Source organism: Pyrgilauda ruficollis, unplaced genomic scaffold (genome assembly GCF_017590135.1).
Source record: "Pyrgilauda ruficollis isolate IOZ18807 unplaced genomic scaffold, ASM1759013v1 scaffold23, whole genome shotgun sequence".
Classification (NCBI taxonomy): Eukaryota; Metazoa; Chordata; class Aves; order Passeriformes; family Passeridae; genus Pyrgilauda; species Pyrgilauda ruficollis.
The window spans coordinates 11494153-11514560 of NW_024522539.1; the positions used below are offsets into that span (position 1 = coordinate 11494153).

Here is a 20408-nt window from a genome sequence, read left to right on the forward strand (position 1 = left end):
TCACATCCTTTAGGACACTAATTGTTGCTGTAGGACACTGCAAATTAGTTTGTACCTTGTTCTAGTATTGGTTTTACAGCCAAAACCAAATCTGCCTTTCTACTATTTAATTACAATTGTAGCTATTTAGCCATTAAGCTTCACATAGTATTTTTTAATAGTTTTAAAAATTTTAATCTCACTTTGGTACTTTTTATAAAACAGCTCATCAGACACAAATGGACCCCACTTCCAGGAAAATGCTATCTCAAAATACTTTTTCCATTTTAATTAATGAGCCAGGTAGCTTCCCATTACCTTTTAGTTCTTAGGAGTTCAAGCCAAGGGAAATTAATTGCCAGCCTGAAAACCACTTATCATTAAAAAAGTTTTAGGCATATGACAAGAGAAAGCCACATCTGGTGTGCAGTGCTGCTCTATGTGACCATGTGGGAGATTTCAGGTTCAGCTTCCACTCCTGAGTCAGTGCATTCCTGGACCCTGAGAGCCATGGGAATGTCTGAGATACATCCTTCAGGTCCTGCTTCACTTCAGATGAAGGACTTTTCCCTTTTGACCACATAGACACATAACTGATCTGAAAAAAAGCAGAACAGAAAATTATTCTAGAGATCTAATTATACAATATTCCACATATAATAATAAAAGCAAAATAATGATAAAAGTCCCAAACAAATTTGTGGACTTAGTTTGGGTAAAATAGCTAAAAATGTCCTTGAACTCATAATTTTTCTCCCAGTCACAAAAAAATTATAAATACTGCATGAATACACAGAGAAAATATGGGATAAGGGGCTTCCACCACGGGAATTTGCTTACACACACTTGGAAATCTAATGAGAGCAATGACAGTACTGAAATGAATCTCTGACCTCAGAAGCTTAACATCAACTTAAATATCCAAAAAGCACATGGTTGCATTACACATCACACAAAAGCAGGATTAGCTTAGAAACACAAACAGAACTTTAGCCCTCCCACTGCCAAGTCTAGACCAACACATACTTCTGGGAGCACAAGCAGGGACAAACCAGGTTTCTTATCCATTTCTGTCTCATGGTAGCTTAACCTCACTGTCTGAACAGGTGAGAGCTTTGTCCTCTGTGTGGACAAAGTGGCTCTGGCACAAACAGTGCATGAATTTTGGTGGCCGCCCCTTTCCTGGTGGAAACCTTAACAGGACCACCCTATCGCCTTTTCCTGAAATGTGCCAGGCCTTTATTTCTCTTGTGAGCAGTAACTACGTGTGAAACTTGTCTCAAATGAGCCATTGGATTTTAAAATATCCTCACTTGGGGCAGCATGACACAGTGATGTCTCATGAGTCTTGTTCATATAGAAATTAAGTTTAAAAAGAAACCAGAAAACCAAGATAAATATATGGCTGTGTTTTCTTCAGCACTGTAGGCTGTTGGCGCTGTCCCTGCAACCTGAAACAGAGTGTATTTTAGGTTCCATCCCAAGTGTCTTTTCAGCTTTAGCTGTCAAAGAAGTGATGTCTGATGCAGCAGATCAAGATTCCTGTGATTCCTGGACACAATTACTGCCTGTTAAATGATGTGGCACAACTGCTTTTGACATGGCTGCCACCTATGTGGTATAATGGCACTGCAGCTGGGAGAATATTGCAAAAGGAGGAAGACAATCAGGAATAGACTGGAAGGTACAGTATGCAAGGCAACAAATTTGAAATATGCTAAAGAAACCACTACGAAGAACCAACTATCATTTAATTGTCACCAGTAGTAACTGGTGCAAAGAAATGAGTTATGTACTTATAGGAATTTATGAATTCACAACAACTAATAGATTCCTACAAGCTGTTACTGAAACGTAATTATAAACCCTTATCTTATACAGATAAGGAGATCTAGTTGAATGGAAGAGAGTTTGTTATTATTCTTTCTCAAGATACCTATAAGCCCAATAGCAAGGACAGACTGAGACAATTGTCCTCTTTGTGTCTGCCTACCTTTGTGCTACGCTGTTGGCTTCAGCACTTAGGAGTAAATATTTTAGCCTAAATGATCTTGATTTGACAGCGATTTAAGTTTTTTAATAGCATCAACCCAATAAGATTTAAAAATACATTAGAAACAGCCACACTGCATTTCCCATCCTTACAGCTTTCAGGTAACCTGGCTCATTATGTCATGCCAAGATCCACGAGTGTCATTAGGCAGTGCTTTCAGAGCTCCCCACCTTGATTTATTCCACACTGGTCTGGGAGGCAGAAGGACCTTGTTGGTGGGTGCTGCAGAGGAGGTTTTGTTCTGTATTCATCCCCAACCCTTGCAGAAGTTCCTCCACACAGCTACTCCCCAGCAGCCTTTGGAACACCCTTTAGGCCTCTGTTACATTTGTGGCTTGCCTCAGGATCTAAGAGAGGAAAGTGTATTTTTCTAATCTTCTTGTTTTGAGTCCCCAGACACACTCACACAATAATGTCTGTCAGGATGGAATATACTCATGTTCTAGAGTACCACATGATGAGAGCTCTGTGCTCTGGATACAGGCTGATAGAGTTATACTTTAGGAAGGGAAGTTCAAACCTTCAACCCAGGATGTCCAATATGCCTGTAACAATACCAGGCATTTAAATAAAACAGTATGATCTTTAAAGGAAAACTCACCTCCAGCTCAAATTTACTTCAGCAGAATTTGTCACTCCTGTAGTACTTTTAAAAACCAGTCCACCTCTTCTCAAGTTCCTAATTATGGAATTAGGCACCTAATTTTAGATACTTATTTCTGAAACTGTTGAACCATGGGCTTGATTGTCCTCTTGTTGCATCAGCTCTCCCTGGTGAACATGCATCAATTAAAACACTGGAGGTACTTCTACAGGAAGCCTATCCCATGTCTGGAAAATCAGGATCTGTGATGGAGTAGGAACAGCAATATTTTAGTTTTCTTTCTTAGAAATACAGAAATTGTGGTCACAGTGTTAAATATTTGGAAGAGTGAACAAACATAGAAAGCATAAACCAACAGGTGCTCTACTGTTACAGCCTGTTGTTTTCTAACTTACAGGGATTTTCCTTTCCATGCAGTTCCTACCAAAGCCCTCCATTGCTTACTTTCATTACTAATTGTCCCTTTCAAAGCAAAAACATATAGCTATTAACAGGTTTTTGCCTGCTAAATTCACTTTTTGAAATCAAATGTAAAATGACATCTCGTATTTTTTGTTTTCCTCTGTGTGTTCTCTCAAATTCCTTTAAGTTCCAAGTAGTACTTTCTCACTGGAGACACAGCCAAGACTAAATTGTGGAGGAACTGGGAAAACAATAGAGAAATAATTGCACTCCTCTCAGAAGGAAAGCTTATTCTCCTCACCAGAAATGATTTCCTGGACTCAACACTTTGCTACTAAACTTTGTTTACATACAGAAGATTCCTTTTGTTGGAAACAACCTGGTCCGTGTCCTGTGCTGCTCCTCAAGTTTCCCATGTCACATGGGATGCCCTGTGCCTTCTTTGCTCTCCTGGCAGCAGCAGCAGCAGCTTAGCACCTCTCGGGATGGAATCTCCTCTTCTGCCAGCTTCCAGAGGCTGAGGTCTAGCAGTCAGTCAGTCCTTCCTGCCAACAGAAACCGAGCCCTTCCTGCATGTCTGTCATTCACCTTGGGAAAAGTAACTTGCATAATCTCTTCTCTATTTGGAGCAACTCCTGAACTGATACTTCATGAGCTTTGCATGCTTCTTTAGCAGCTGATCTGTGATGTGTAATTAGATACCAGCTCCAAATGAGAACAGTACAGTCCCATCTGAAGTGGTGACTGGTAGCAATGGAAATACAGAAATAGGTTGGTAAAAACAAAGAAAGGTTCTGTTTTACAAAAATACTAATGACCTGTTCTTTTTAAATGCCAATCTAAGCAGACACCTACTCAGTAAGATCATTAAGTTTAATTGCATCAGCACTTGACTAATCAGGCAATAATGCACTGAAAAGTAAATTATTGACTTGTGAATCATTCATCAATCTCTGAAAGAGGGGAAAATCATTCTCTTTTACATAGAAGATCTTTTCTGTGGCTGTAATATTAATTCTAGGCTGAAAGCAGGTTTCTGAAATATTTTTTCAATGTTTTTTCAAGGGGATTGTGCAAGTCCACTGATGAATGCTAATGTTACACAATGTTTACCCAGGACTAAGCTTGATGGAAATATTAATCAGAAAACATATAGATTTCCATATTAAGGTTGAAGTTTTTGTAGCAACAGTAGGCCCGGACCAGAAGCTGGAGATGTATGTTTGCCAAGAGAAATAGCAAGCTATTGCCAGCAGTAGGTTTGGGGAAAATGGAAGCACAAGAACTGTTTTCAGTCTAGGTCATCTCTCTCCTCTCATCACTGTGTTTACTTCTGAGCAGGTACATCCAAGAGCTGTACCCCAATTACTCAGTGCAGTGATCCAGGAATCCAGGCACCCCATTTGCATTATTTTCATTAATTTCAGTGGAAAGTGAGTGCATAACACTTGGAAGGAGGTGATTGGAGTTTTGCAATGCTGTTTTCCTATTGTTAATGAGTTGATCTATCTTGCAATAATTTCCAACGTGTGGAAGTAATTGCACCAAATTAATTGCTGGTGTAACTCCATCTGGTAGGAGTTCACAAAGTTCAGCTTCTGGTGCCTCTGCCAGCCCTGTTTACTTTCCCTCTCCTGCTGCAGCAGCAGGGTCATGGCTGTGCACTGCAGCAGTTTGGTGGCACGTCCCAGCCAGCTCCTGCCCCTCAGGCAGCTCCCTCATTCACAGCAGGACTCAGCCTCAGCCCTTGCCCTCATGTGCCTCCCCTGCTACCAGAGCTTGTACCAAAGTGTTGCTTACTGAGTTTCCACGGCTCTCTGCAGAGCTGCCATCCCAGTCAGCCTGTCAGGAAGGCCTTGGATTGCTATTTTCAGGCAGGGCTCATCCTCTGTCACATTAGTACCCATTTTGTAGGGGAGGCCAGCAGTGAGGCAGAGCCAGCAGCCTTCCAAAGGGCCAGCTTGTCATGCATCTCACCCTGCAGCAAAGCTGTGGCACTGGGGACAAAAATGACACAGTGAGCACGTGCACAACATGTTAAAGGATTGCCACGGCTACACTGATATGTTGAAATGACACACAACTTTCCATGGGCACTGTAATGAAAAGGATAATTCATTTATGCAGAGAAGCAATTACCTTGCTGGAACAACAAGTCCAACCTATAGTTCCACCCAAGCTAAATTAAGGCCACAAGTCCTACTAGACTTATGAGAGTAGGGCAGGAAAGTAGCACGTTGTTAAATTCAAGGCAATATTTAATGTAACCCCATGCCAGGTTTACAAGAGAAGCCATGTATCATTTACTAAAGCAGTCAGTGAGTTGGGGCTTATTAGGCAAATGTCAGAGCAATGGAAAACTGCCATGGCCACCTTCTAAAAATTTTAATCACGTTGTTATTAGCCATAGTCTATCTACTATATTCATGGCCATTTAGTGGCATATACCATGTGTTAATAGTAAAGACTGAATGGAAATGGCACTGAACAGAATGTGCTGCACATAGTCATCAGGACTGGGGTTTTTTTCAATACAGAAATATGAAATATACCCAGATTCAGGTTTAAGTGCTTCACATTTTTGTGGGTTGTTTTTTCTTCATTTTTTTAACATTAAAATATTCCATAAAACTCCACTCATCAGCTGCTGTCCTGTAGTATAGTATAGTGAGGAAGTACAGTGAAGTATAGTGAAGAAGTATAGTGAAGAATACTGTGGCAAGTTATATCAGTCTGGGCCCAGCTCCACTCCCTTCATATACCAAATTTCCTCAATACACACAAAGCCTCTGTCTTTCACCCCAAGCAGAGTGTTTGTTAGCTTTACTGTACCTGAAGCAAAAAAATTGCTCTTTTCAGGAGTTTGACATCCTCGAAGTGAGAGCATAATAGCAACTATAGCAAAAAAATGAACATTAAAGCTGAATACTGAAAGACCTGATTGTGCTTCACTGGGTGAAAATAAATAAATATATAGATATGTATATAAATCTCTGTCACCAATACTGAAATCCTTGGTCATACACAAAGGTCAACTCCTCTTCACACAGGCTATGCTGGGTAGAACTTTGTCTCCTACTTGACACCAGGTCAATTATAATTTTAATCCTTACCGTTGATTTGTTCTCATGTTGCATAGCATTATTTGAAGGGGAAGGGAAGCTTACATTTGTTCAACGATCTCAAAGAAAGCCAGTAAAGTAGAACACATATACTAAAATAAATAAAATTGCAGAAACTTATTAAATTGCTCACCTTTGGATGTCGATTAAAACTCAAAACCGAGAGAGATCAGCATACACATTTGTAGTGAAGTCAATACTTCCTTAATTAGGCTGGGTATGTTTTTTAAACCAGCAATACAGTTGGAATATTGTAGCTTTATCTGTGCTCATATTGCTTTTGGCTCCTGAATTTCTTGGTTAATTTATTTCCCCTTAAAGTTGTTTGACTGAGTTTCTTTCTTTACACAAAACATAAGCAGCTTCACTGCCTGGAAAACACAGAGCCTGATTGTTCTTACACCAGTGCAAATCAGCAGTGATGCCACCAGTCTACAGAATTGCATCAACGTAAAGATGACGCCAGAGAGATAGTAATCAAAGCCCTTGTTTCAAAGTTAATTTAATTGGTTTTGTTTCAAAAAAGAAAAGATGAGTACAGAGCACATTTGTTCTCTTTCTCAACTGAAATGTCAAAGAATCACTGTGGTTTTGGCATCTGGTCTGTGTGGGATTTGCACACACGGATCACGTTTCAAAAGCAGGGCCCTAGTCACAACCCACCATGCTAAGGGTCCATTTCCTCAATCCCGTTTTAAGGAAGGGGAGGGTTTTACTCCCCTTCCTTTGCTGTCATTGAGGCTGCTTTTTCCACTGTCCACAGCCAGTAGCAAACTGCCATCAGCTGTCAGTAGCATAGCTCCAGCAAGGAACACGTGGCACATTTAAAGCCATTGCCCAGCTTTGATTCACCAAGTCACTCTGCACATTTAGCACTTCAGATTTTTCCTTGGCAGGAAAGAACATCGTAAGACTTGTAATATTTTCCCCTCTCTACATAAACGGATGTACTGCTTATGAAAAGGGGATTCTGGTTTGCCTTAGGAGGCTGCTATAGATCACAGCATCTTTAGGACTGTTCTAACTTACAGCAGGTACCTTTCTAACATAAATCATGTGAAGCTGCTTTTCTCTTCATCCTCTATGACTCTGGTCACTATAGCAATGAATCTTCATGACTGTTTTGCTATCCCTTATGTTTAAAATGCTGGAAGCCAGGTCCTCATTGCAGAGGAGCAGGTGGCAGCCGTCCTTGCCAAAGCATGTTCAGCCATGCATGGCAGCCCGGGCACAGAGGGTGCTGCCAAGGCCCCTGGGGAGTGCCACCAGCACTGTCCCCACTGTGCCACACCGACTGCCACCCGGCTCAGCTGGCACTGTGGGACCTCCCCTGCTGCTAACACACTCCTGCAGCCTCACAGGGGCACCCAAAGCGTCACCTGGCAGCAGCTCCAGGTGCTTGTATAACCCTGTCTGGACAATGCTTGTAGGGCATTAGCAGCGATTAAGCCTGCACTTCTTACACAAGGCAGAGCCACATGATGGGATTGACATGCCCTGTCCCTCCATCGGCTGTCGTTTGAAATTTCTGATGGAGGGGTTTAGAAATTACATCCAAACTGAGGGGTTGTCCTTTCTTTGCATCGTTACTCAAACATCAAAATTACTCAGGGTAGAAGCTACAGCATGTGTTGAAGAGAAAACCCAGAGATTTTCTCACACTTCCCCAGGGTGAGGGAAGATATATTTTCAGGGGAAAACACAGTAAATTACAGATGAGAAGAAGCTGCTGAATCTAGACACAATAGTAAAACTGATCAGCAGTGATCAGACAGTGGTGGGCCCCACTGGGGCCCCAAACTCTGCTCTCACCCACAGTTGCTAGGAATTGCGAGTGCAGCACTGCCCTCAGAACTGCGCAGCTGGAGAGTCTCAGGGGGGCAGGTGTGCATTTCTTCTCTCTGTTGGTGGAAGCCAAACAGCATTTCATCCTCGGGTATTTGTGTGCAACTCACAGGCCATGCACCATGCCAGCTATCATAAAGCCAATCTGCTGAAATAGAGGAAAGCATGACTGAACATCTGCCTAGCACATGTAGAAGCTACAGCTCTAAAGGGTGCTGGAAGATGTATACACATAGAAACACAGTTTGGTTCTAAACTTCCTCCACCCTTGTCTCCAGCCCAGCAGCCAGAGCGGGTGGTGGGCACTGCTGTCCCAGCTGTCCCCACCTTTGCCCCAGGACAGCCCTGGGGTGACACACACTGTGTCAGCACCTTAAAGTTTCATGCCAGAGGACTTCAAGGAGGCTGAACTCGCAGAGGAGATCACAGCCAGGTGTGGAACACTGGCTGCTTTATGCACACGGGTTAGAAAGGCAGTATTTACCTACTGAAATGGCTGGAGTTTAATAATTTATTTTTCATGGCACGTAGAGGCTCTGTTGAGTAATGAGACTCCATTGTGTGCCAAATGCAGCAGACATAGAGGAGGAAATATTATTTCCATGAAGAGGCTGTATCCTGGAAAGGCAGGGCACAAACACATAAACAGAGAAAGGAGTTGCCAACGGTCATATTTAAAAAACTTAAATAAACAAACCAATCACTCATTCATTAATTGCTATTTTTACTTTTTCACGTACTTTAGAGATTTGTTAAAACTCATTTTCATTGTAATAATTTTATTAATTAAATACACAGTAAACATAAAAATATGAAAGGAGTAGCTATGTTTCTTGATGTTTACTATGTGGTAGTTTAAGTATTGTCATTGAAAAGACAAAAATAGGAAAAAACATTAAGTTTAGCCAGAACACAATGTGCAGAACTAAAGGCAAGAAATGAGGATTCACAGCAATTACCTGTGAAGAGCTTCATATTTTCAATCATTTGCATTTTATCTGGGAGATAGTTTGAAGTAGCACTTTTTCACTCACTTTGAGTGTCTGTTTTTGCAGATATTACAGTATACTTGTATTTCAATGCATGAAAAGACAGAGGTTAAAAATATCCAAAATACCTGTGTTAGCTGTACTGAAATCAGTGAACCTTAAGGAAAATGTGTGTTGCTTGCAATACTCTGTCCTGAACAGCACTTTCCACATGTTTAAATGCAGAAGCACAATTAGAGGGTTTTTAAAAGCTCCACCCTGCCCTAACCTCTCCCGTGCTGGCTTCACTTGATGGCCTCTCCTTGGCAGCAGTTCCCTTGTCTTCACTCCAGCTGCCTCTGAGGTCAGGTCCAGGTTCTTCTCAATCTAATAAAGAAAATTTGAAATAAGAGAGTAGTGTAAGAGTACAGTTTACTAATTTACCAAAGATCAGAAAAACTGAAAAGGGAGTAGCAAAGGCCAAAAAAAACAATGAGGAGTGAAAAATAGATCACTGGAGGAACAGCCCCTTTCCTGTTGTGCTCTGAAGACACACAGTCTTCAGAGTCTTCCACTGTCTGGTTTTACACTAAAATGCCTTAAAACCTCTGACTTTCCCATCTTTTCAAGTTTGGATTTGTCATCAGGTGTTAGCAGATTACATGGACCACAAGTCTCCTAAACAGCCTCTTTTGGTTTATATACATTAATTGATCCTGCTGTCAGCCAGAGGCAGATGCATCACCAGCAGGATAATATATAAAGCTAAGTGCTGTCTTGCTAGGGAGTGTAGAATAATATTCTGATTTTTATGGCACCTTCTCCCTAAAGCCCTCAAGGCACTTTACAAGGAAGATTGAATTAAGCTTGTCAGCATTCTGTATGGGAAGTAAATATTTCTTTTCTATGGTGGAGAAGGGAAACTGAGGCATTGATATTAAGTCCCCAGCAACGGATTTAGCTTCATGCTTTCCAGCCCCTTAAACTTCTCACATGACTTAATTAAGCACATACTCAAGTGTTTTGCTGGAATAGTGCCTAAGAAAAATGCTACAACCACACTGCCAATTCAGACTGCAGCTGAGAAAACACCCAGGGTTCCCCATCACTCATTCTGGAACAAGAACTTTTTAAAAATCTGCTGTTTTCTTAAAATTAAGATCACATAATTTGAATCCCACCTACATGATGTTGCTGCCTGAGCCTGGATGAGTCCTGGGACACGACATCCCAGGAGACTGTAGAGTCTCAGACCTGCTCTCTGGTGTCTCTTCAGTCCTGCCTTACCTCTGATCAGACAGATGTGCCTTTCCATCTCCAGTTTGGCTGTTGAAAGGACCAATTCCTTTGGTTCTCCTTAGGGCTGGGACTCACCTGGAGGGCCTGTGGCATCTCCTTGGGGAGCAACCTGTGCACTCTGTACCCAGCACCACGGAGCTTCTGGGCTGAAACCCTTAAAAAACTGGCAGCAAACCTACATCCAGGTAATGCTCTATCTGTTCTCCCTTCCCTAAAGGATCTAATGGCTAACTGCAGGAGCCTGGGGGTCGTGGAGCTGCAGAGTTTACAGCTCTGTCTTCATCTCAGATGCTGCCACTCTTCCTCATCATGCCAATGACCACACTAAGAGCCAAATAAAGGGAACTTGTTTCTGTCCCTTATTGCACATGACTTCCTGCAATTTAATGTTTGCCAAGTGAGGCACAATGTAAAAAAATTAGTGAAACATGAGAAAGGAGCAATCTAAAGTACTTCTAAGGTCAAGTGCTTTGGAAATGCCGGGCTATATAACTCTTCAGGGATTTAAAATCTGGTTTTAATGCACATCCTCATACCAATGACCCTATATAAGCAAGCCTGACACCAAAACAACCCTTTAAAATGAATACATAGATAATACTTCATTACTAACATTATGTACACTCTAATTAAAGAGATAAGGAACATATAATTTCTGTTAGAGGTGAATGAGCTAATTACCCTAGGGTAGGCCTCCTTCAGAAGTGAGTGACACAGAAAAAGCTGCCAACACCCAGTTGATGCAAAGCCCACTAAAATTAGTTGAAAGACTGATGGGTCACAGTCAGCCTAGCTCTGGCCACTAATTTCTCCCTCCAGATGTTCATGGAAACCTCCATCAACCTGAGAAAACTATTATTAACCCCAAATGTTAATGTCATTCAATAAACTCTCAAATATCACTGCGCTGATTTACAATCAAAAAGAATTGCAGTTGATAGAATTTGGCATGTCTAATGTGCCTTCTGGTTCCGAAGTTTTTAAGGATTACCACCATAACGTTTTTTCTGACTTTCACTGTTCAGAGCATCATCCCAAGTGAAAGTTACAGTTCTCCTTCTGGCCAGTGAGGCTTTAGGGAAAGGATAGATTTTGTGAGACTTCTGATAAAACCGGAAGCATGCAGTCACATAAATTTGAAGGTAAGTTGCTTGTTTGGGCAACCAAAAAAGGATTTCAATGGAGAAGTATCACGGCAGCTTCCAGCCGGGATGTGCCCGGTGGGGTGCCGCGGCCAGGATAGCTCAGTGGAGGTTCAGAACAGCGTCCGAACTCCCAAGCAGGTCCCAGCTGCAGGAGTGATTTTTCAGCTCTTAGTGATTATCAGCTCTGCAATTTCAGCTCTTTAGCTTGCTTGTGGCCGCAGCAGCAGATGCAGGGAGAGAGACGAGAAGCGCTGTATAAGGTTCCGCAGGATTCTTTATGAGGGTCTTCCAAGAAGGTTCTCAGTGACAGCTCTTCTGCCAAACCAGGCAGCATTAGGGGGTTTTATACCCTACAGGGGATTTGAAAATTGTCCAATAGTAAGGGTCAGGGGAAAGTGACCTACAGGCTTACAGGGAGATAAGCAGGGTCCGAAAGGTGGGAGAGAGCGGCTTCTGAGGCCCGAGTCATCATGACCTGGCATTTCCTAGCTCAGGCTTCTGACCTCCAGGGCCTGCTCTGGGCCTGCTACAGGGAAGGACAGGTTTGGGAACAGATCAGGGGCTGGGGTCAGCCCAGCACCTCATGGGATTGCTCTTCAGCCGGGTTTGTACTTTACAGCCTTTGAAACCCCTATGAACAGAATATTTGGTCACCATTAGGGATGTAAACTCATTGCAAAAGGTGCCACATCTGCATCAGAACAGCTCAGCTCATACCAGCTGCACTCTGTGGTAGAAGCCTGCTGAAATGTCTGATGTACAGCCAGCCCTTTTCCTGAGCTGGCTGGCAGGGCTGGGCTGGTGTTACAGCCCCTCCCTGGCATCTCCCACTTGTGAATCCCGTCCTGTGTGAGCCATGCTCCTGTGTGAGCCTGCCTGCCTGCCCTCCTGGCCAGCGCAGCCTTCCCTCCACGCAGCCCTTGGCCCCTGCAAAGTGCGAGCGTTAAACTGGGAAGGAAGGGTGGGAAACACCCCTGGAGGCACCTTCCAAGCAGGGTCCTGTCTCCCAGCATGGTCACTGCCTTCTCTGAGCAACGGCTTTGGCAGCTTCTGCAGCCTGGCTGCAAGGGGCAGATGGGAGCCCAGCTCTTTGTATTTCCCATGTGCCAAGGGCCTCATCCACAGCCCAGCAGAGCCATGGGAGCTCCTTGGGCCCAGAGACCCAACTCCTTCTGCCTAACTCCATAAACCAGGCCCCAGAGTGTCTAATTTCTCATCCACTCTGGATATTTGTGCTTTCACTTGCTGCCTTTGCTGCTTTTGCCTTCATCATTACCTGCACCTCTTCATCTTCATGTCCCTGTTCAAAATGAGTATGTAAAATTTCCTCGCACCTTGAAAAGCACAGGGGCAAGGGCTGCACAGAAAGGAAAGACAATGGCTTGTCCTTCTTGTGTAAAGGAATACTTTCAGCCACATTTTTCCTTGGGGCTTTCATTCAGAGTATTTTCTGAGTGGATTTCTTATCTTGTTTACAAACTTTGGGACTCCAGTGATCCAGACAAACTGGGTAACTGAAGTGACTCCTGCTGGTAACTCCACACTGCATGTAATCCTCCCAGGACAAGGGGACAGATCACCAGGAACCTGGGATTTATAACCTTACCTCAGGGAATGTAACCTTGGCTCTCAGCAGAGGCCCCGAGGAACCCCCCAGGTTGTGATGACCAGAAAATGAGCCCAGGGTTTGGGGTGCTGGCTCTTCATGGCGACACTAACCCCCCTGCATTCCCTCATGCATTAGCATTTCTACAGAACTCGCTGCTTTTACTTTATCCAGCCCCTCCCAGGCGTGCCTGGCCCCAGCTCAGGTGTGTGCTGGGCAGGTGCCCAGGGCTGCTCCCAGCCCCTGCAGCCCCGCAGAGCACCCCCAGCACCCCGGGGTGTCCGTGCACCCCCCAGCACCCCGGGGTGTCCGTGCACCCCCCAGCACCCCGGGGTGTCCGTGCACCCCCCAGCACCCCGGGGTGTCCGTGCACCCCCCAGCACCCCGGGGTGTCCGTGCACCCCCCAGCACCCCGGGGTGTCCGTGCACCCCCCAGCACCCCGGGGTGTCCGTGCACCCCCCAGCACCCCGGGGTGTCCGTGCACCCCCCAGCACCCCGGGGTGTCCGTGCACCCCCCAGCACCCCGGGGTGTCCGTGCACCCCCCAGCACCCCGGGGTGTCCGTGCACCCCCCAGCACCCCGGGGTGTCCGTGCACCCCCCAGCACCCCGGGGTGTCCGTGCACCCCCCAGCACCCCGGGGTGTCCGTGCACCCCCCAGCACCCCGGGGTGTCCGTGCACCCCCCAGCACCCCGGGGTGTCCGTGCACCCCCCAGCACCCCGGGGTGTCCGTGCACCCCCCAGCACCCCGGGGTGTCCGTGCACCCCCCAGCACCCCGGGGTGTCCGTGCACCCCCCAGCACCCCGGGGTGTCCATGCACCCCCAGCATCCTGGGGTATCCATGCACCTCCAGCATCCCGGGGTGTCCGTTCACCCCCCAGCACCCCGGGGTATCCCTGCACCCCCAGCACCCCGGGGTGTCCGTGCAGCCCCAGCATGGCCAGGGTGTGCTGGGAGCCGGCCTTTCCCAGGCTGTGAGCTCAGCACTGGGAGTGGCTGCTGTTTTCCAAAGCAAATCACAACAGCTTGCTTTCTATTTCCAGTGACTGCTAAGAATATGACAGATTTTCTCTTATTCCTACAAATCCAGCAACCACATGGTCTTTCACTACCATAAAGAGTAAAAAAATGTCCAATTCGGGATTTAAATTAGATCCAGGAAACCTCTGCTGTCTTTTCCTGTCTAAAAAACATTTTTAAAATAAAAGACAGTTTGAATGTGGCTTTACAGTCCCAAACTGCAGCCCTAGATCTGTCATTAGAAGTGTCAAATTTCATGGAGGTTTGTTTAAAGGGGAATTTCTGAAGTTATTTGTATTTTAGTGATATACCTAACTGGGGCCAGGGTTTGTCCAGACGGGTGCAAGTGGAAGGGCTGCAGTGAGCAAGCAGGAGAGCTCCCTGTGGGCAGAGCTCTGTGCCTGCCCAAGGGAAGAGCAGGGAGAACCAACCTCAGCAGCACAGCCTGTCCGGTCTGCTCCATCTGGGTGGGAGAGCCATGGGGCACAGCCTCAGTTCTGCAGCCTGGGGGCTGCTACATCATCTTCCTTCTCATATTTAATTCCTTTCTGTTGGTGGTGTGTGAACATTTTTCTCAGATGGATTTAGAATGTGGTCAGGGGGCTGGGGAAGCTTCAGGACTTCACTCTCCCACTACACTGGCAAACTTTCACAGTTCACTCGGCAAAAAATCTGCTTTGCTGAAGTAGATGATGCCTCACCCCTGCTTTGAACAACTGGAAACCTCTGCAAAATTACATCTGCTCAACCTGAGCCTGAAATAACACTGCAGTCTGTTCTGCCTGCTTTTGTCTTCCTGCAAATGATTTAATATTTTGCCAATGCAGTAAATCAGAAAACCTTCCTACTGTGCAAGTTCATCCAAACTGCTGCTCACCTGGCAGCAGGTCTTATTCTCATTCTTAGACCTTTGCAAACCAGTGATTTGCTTGGAACATTTTTCCAATACACTCTTAGATATTTTAATTACTTTATTTGATACTAAATCTGTTTTACAAGTGATTGGGAAAGAAGAATTAAGCAACAGTATCCAAAATCCATATTAAAATTGCAACCTCCCTTGTAGTGTCTGAAGCACTTACAGACAACTGAAGGTTTTCAGAGCCTGCATAGCAGCATGTGCTCGTTCCTACATGGAATTTCCCTAATTCCTCAATCAATTACCTGGGAAAAGCGGCCATTTTAATCAAAACCCTAAGGGTAGATGAAATCATGAGAAAACACGAGCTTTATTGCAATGGATATTGACTGTAACTCATTAAGATGTTAAAGTATTGACATCCCGTTTGATGAGAAAAATGTCTGATAGCGAGTGTACATAACTGTGTTACAGAGAATGCCAGCATCAACACATCATAATGAGTAACTAATGATGTCTGTGGCCTAACGAGGTGATTAAAGCAGTATCCTTTGATCTATGTCACTGACTTGATTTAATGCCAGGCTGAGATTGAATCTCCCTGCACCACTGGGGAGATTCGAGTAATTTGAGTAATTCACTCGCCCTGTGCCTGCATCACCAGGGCTGTCTGTGATGAACACAGCCGCTGCTGGGGCTCAGTCACCCTGGGCAGCACACACTGCCAGCGAGGAGGCCCCTGCTCCCTGCCTGCCCCTTGCAGGAGCCTCACTGCTGCAGGGCAGGGGTCTCACACAACCTCCTGCCATGGCTATGAGTCTTCCTTGTGCCTCACAGTGCTCTCACACCACTGGCAGATTTTGGAAGCATCCTCCAGCAAGCAAAGCTCAAGTAAGATGCTCTGCTACCCTTCACCCAAGCACAGCAGGCAGGAGTCACACTGTGCTGAGACCCAGGGCTTTGTGCCAGGCACGTGCTGAGCATCCTGGTCAAGCCATGCTGTGCTTGTCCAGCAGGACAAAAGCTCAGGTACCTGTTCTTTGGGACAGCAAACAGCGTGCCAAGAGCCCAGGCCACAGGTGACACCAGAGACACAAAACCTTTGACCAGGTTCACAAAGTGGTGTAGCCTGGCTGCCAGCCAAGAGCCTGTTCCTAGGAGAAAAAAATCCTTCTCACCCTTACCAGGGGAGAGGACTGTTAACCCTGTCACACACAGCACAGCAGCTCTTTCTAGCAGCCCCTCCTGCCTGTGTAGGCAGACCTTGGCTGAGCAATGCTGCCCTGGGGAGACAGTTGTAAAGTCTGGGATTGTATTTTCTTCATGAGGCTACCAAAACAAAAGCATGGCCACCCTCAGCCAGGCCAAGGGTTCATTTCTGTGATATGAGGATAACTGTGTGCCCAGGGCAGAGCACACAGACTGGGTTGGCATTCCTTGGCACTCTCTCTGCTGCCAACCACTTCCAGCTGATATTTTTGAGCAATGTTTGGTTTATGTATTAGCAGCTACTGTGGATTCATCTCCACTAGATGCTTATACTTTGCATAGCAGTACTTCTTCCTAGTGAAGCCAATAACAAGGATTAATTTTCCCTCCCAATCATCTTTAACCTTAAGTGATAATTAGTACTGAAATCATTACTGAGACTCAAATTCTGGGCACCTCCCTTGGCAGGAAATGGTTTTGCTTGACGAATAGACCATTTTTTTACAAAGGGCATTTTCCTGTACATAAATAACTGTGCTGGCTCCTAGATGCATGGGTGTGATACTGCCATCTCTATCCAAACAGGGGTTGTCACCAGGGAGAATAATGGTCCCCCTGTCCTGGCACGGGGGCTGGGCACTGTGCAGCCTCCTCTCCCCCAGCAGTGCCCTAAAGGAAGAAAATAGCTCAGGACTTGTCCAGGTCCTGTCCCAATCTTCAGGCAGCCCCAGCACCACCACCCCTCTGTGTCCCTGCCTCAGAGACAGGCCCAGCTGCAGCCCCAGCAGCTGCTCATCCCTGCAGCTCTGTCCCCTGCCTCATTACCCACCTCCCCTCCACAGCCCTGCTGGAGGCTTTTAGCATTTATTGGTAATTTATAACATTGACAGCAGCACTGCCTCATCACACACAGGGCACCTGAGCCATGACCCAGAGCTTCCTCCCCCCCCACACAAACACAAACCCCTAAAGAGCTAAACCTGGACACAAAGCAGCCCATATTCCCCCCCAAACACACCAGCTCTCTCCTTACCAGGCACAGCTCCCCTACCTGGGCAGAAGGTCCAGTTCAGCCTTTATTGCCCTGGCTTATCCACATGTAAATAGGCTGCAGCTGCTGCACCACCCCTGCTGCCCGTGGTGGGTGAGGGCAGGGTCCAGCTGCTGCTGCTGCTGTCTTCCTCCCTGAAAGGGTCTAAATGTAACTGAGGCAAGAGCAACCCCTCTCCCTGTCCAGGGTTTGCACTGCTCCGCTCCCCTTGCATTCTGCCAGTGCTCAGAAAATAAAATCTGTGAAGCTCATTTTGGTGTTTGGGTTGTGGGCTTCTGTGAAAGCCCAGCTCGCTCCCCTGAGCATGCTGGCATAAGTGCTCCAAAATAAAGTTCTAACTTGATGAAGTAACTGGGAAGTGTGCAGGCTCCTGGGCACCCCAGCTGCCCCTGCCTGTGACTGGCCTGTCCCTACAGCCTGGGCTGGGTGGCCAGGGGTGCCCAAGGACATGGGGCAGTGAGTATGGGATGGATGCACCCCAGGGACACGCTCCTGAGCAGAGATTAGTGACCAAAGTCACTCGTGTGAGGAGGAAACAAGGGACAGGAGGTGTGGATGGAGGTCACAGCGAGGGGACCTGCTGTGGCTGTGACAGGCTTTGCCCACATCCTGCCCATTGTCCCCTGGCCCATGGGAAGAGAACCTGGGAAACATTCCCCACATCTGCCTGATGTGCTTCAACCCTTGTGGCATCTCTGGATTTTTTTTATTTTAGAAAAAGCATTTTGGATTGTCCCCTTCTCTGCCAGGTGAGGGTGAGCACAGCTCACCTTGCACTGTGGCCCTGGCCAGCACCATGCCATGGAGACAGTCACCGAGGCAGCTGGGTTTTCCCAGGCCTGGCCATATGATCTGCAGATGAACAAATCCCAGAGGCACTCCTGCTGGCATGGAGGACATTTCTGGCCTCCTGTATCCCCTTTGCCTTTGTGCTTGCCCTGGACAGGGGTTCTTGGTGCTGCTTTGGTTTCCTGACACGGTGTTGAGATACCAAGCCCGGGGGGAGGCCTCCGAAGGGATGCGCTCGGTGCCTCTCAGCTTAGCAGTAAAAAGAAATTGCACATCAGGACACAGGCTGCAGGCGCTTCCAGAGATAAAATATTGTCAGCAGAGTCCGGACCATCCATCAGAATAAATGTAGCTGATGCCATGATTTATGGGACAACGATGAAGGTTTAATCCTCCTCTCAGCAGCGCAACCTGATTTGCCACAAAACCCTGTTAAATTTTGTGGCACACGCTTCATCACTTCATTAGGAGATAGAGAGAAAATGGTTCAATGCATTCCTGAATCTTTTATGGCTGGGACTCTCCTCCCACCACTCCCGAGTGATGGGTAATCTTTCTGATCAGATCCCCAGGAAAAGACCCCGTGGGATTACAGAGAGCAAAGGCATTAACAACAGTGACAGGAAAGGAATACAATATCCCTTTAAACAATTAAATATTGATCCTGCAGGCCTGGGGTGGACTCCATCACACAAAAGGAAACACCTCTGTGAATTAGTTTGGTGACATCCATACCCTTAGATGATATAAAGGAAACCAAGATTATTTGCTTCACTTATTTTCTTAATGTTTTTTCCCTCAATTAGAGAAATGCATCTGGTATGAGCCTCACTCGCCTCTCAGACACTTGGCACTCATCTTTCCAGAGCCCACTGGGATGGGATGGGATGGGATGGGATGGGATGGGATGGGATGGGATGGAGTGCCTGCTGGGGGCGGGGGCTGCCCAGCTGCATGGATAGAGGGAAGAGGACAGTGCTAGGAAGCCTTGATGCCCTTCCGTGTCCCTCCCCTCTCCCCCCAGCCCGGGATGTCCCTCCCAGGGGAGAGCTGGGGCTGCCCGTGGGGCTCCCCTGCTCCCCCAGGCTCAGCCCGGTGCCTTGTGGCTGCACACGGAGAAACAAAAGAAGGCAAGAAATGTCTAAATTTAAAGTGCTGGAAAATCCAACCTTTTATTTACTACATTTTTGTGACTACATAAACGCTGAAACATTGTAACGCTGAAACATTGTAACACTGAAAAGCATGATGACATCATCACTTGCTTTTTTCCTTTTTTTTTTTTTTTTTTTTTTTTTTTTTTTTTTGCTTAGCAAACACAGCAGATGATATTGCACGGCATAAAGTGAGAACAGTAGCAAAGCTTAAAAAAAGTAACTTAAGGAAATCTTAACGCAGTACAGGAGATACTCATACCCAACCCAGGGCAATGCCTAGCGCACTGCACTTGTCATCGCTACACACAAAAATACAGAAGAAGCGCTTGACTAAGAGAGAGAGTGAGGAAATATCAGCAATCAACCGTAATTAGGTACAATAATCACTTAGTCTGAAATGCAGATGCAACGCATAAACTACTGCTGCTTCCTAATGGGCGAACTAAAGATGGCAGCAAAGGGCTTTAGCAAAATCTTCGCTTCGTATTCGTTATTTTTCTTTTTTTTTTAATTAATTTTTTTTTTTTTTTTTTTTTTAATTTTTTTTTTTTTTTTGTTTTGTTTTGTTCCGTTGCTCTGGAAGAATTCCCGCTTGCTCTGGGAGGGTTTCCTCCCCCTGCGGAGCTGGGACCTGTGATTGTCTGTGGCGCCCTCCCTGCGGCGGGGCCGGGGCGGGGCGGGCCGGGGGTCCCGGGGGGCTCACGCTGCCCAGGCAGGGCACAGGCAGGGCACAGACAGGGCACAGACAGGGCTGTGCCGTGCACTGCCCGCTGCTCGGGTCAGGCTGCAAAACTAACGCGGCCCCACGGCGAGGATGCGGTAAGTGCGGTAAATGCAGAACATTCCGTGAAAAATCAAACTAGCGGGACGGGACGGGACGGGACGGGACGGGACGGGAGAGCGCGGCTCCCTGAGCACAGCGTGCCCAGTGCTCGACGGCTCGTGCTGATTCACAGACTAAAAACTTCGCCCGCCCCTCCACGTGAAGCAGAACTCATTGCACAGCATTAGCTCCTGGATTAAAAGCAGACACTGAGCCAATGCCCGCCAACAGATCATTTAATGATCCTTCATTTCAGAGCGTCTTTATTGCCCCATTCCAATACTTGAAGTATAAAAATGTACCTAGAAAGTGTAACTTCCACCAAAAGCTCAGACCCTGCCCTCCTCCTTCCCTCCCTCAACCCCTCCACTATCCCCTCAAAGGAAAATGAGCTACACCTGGGGCTCAGTTACTGCACGGGACAGGAAACATTTACAGCCATCACAAACCGTGCCAGTACACAACGTTTGGCTGAA

General features: G+C 46.3%; 1 long non-coding RNA gene across 1 annotated transcript; it reads right to left on the bottom strand.

Moving 5' to 3' along the window:
* Positions 1-203: 203 nt before the first annotated feature.
* LOC121354612 lies at positions 204-3511 on the bottom strand. The gene is made up of 3 exons (XR_005955305.1): positions 3392-3511; positions 2634-2878; positions 204-577 (listed from the first exon to the last, which is right to left on the bottom strand). It is a non-coding gene; the product is annotated as an uncharacterized LOC121354612 (long non-coding RNA).
* Between the last annotated feature and the right edge of the window lie 16897 nt (positions 3512-20408).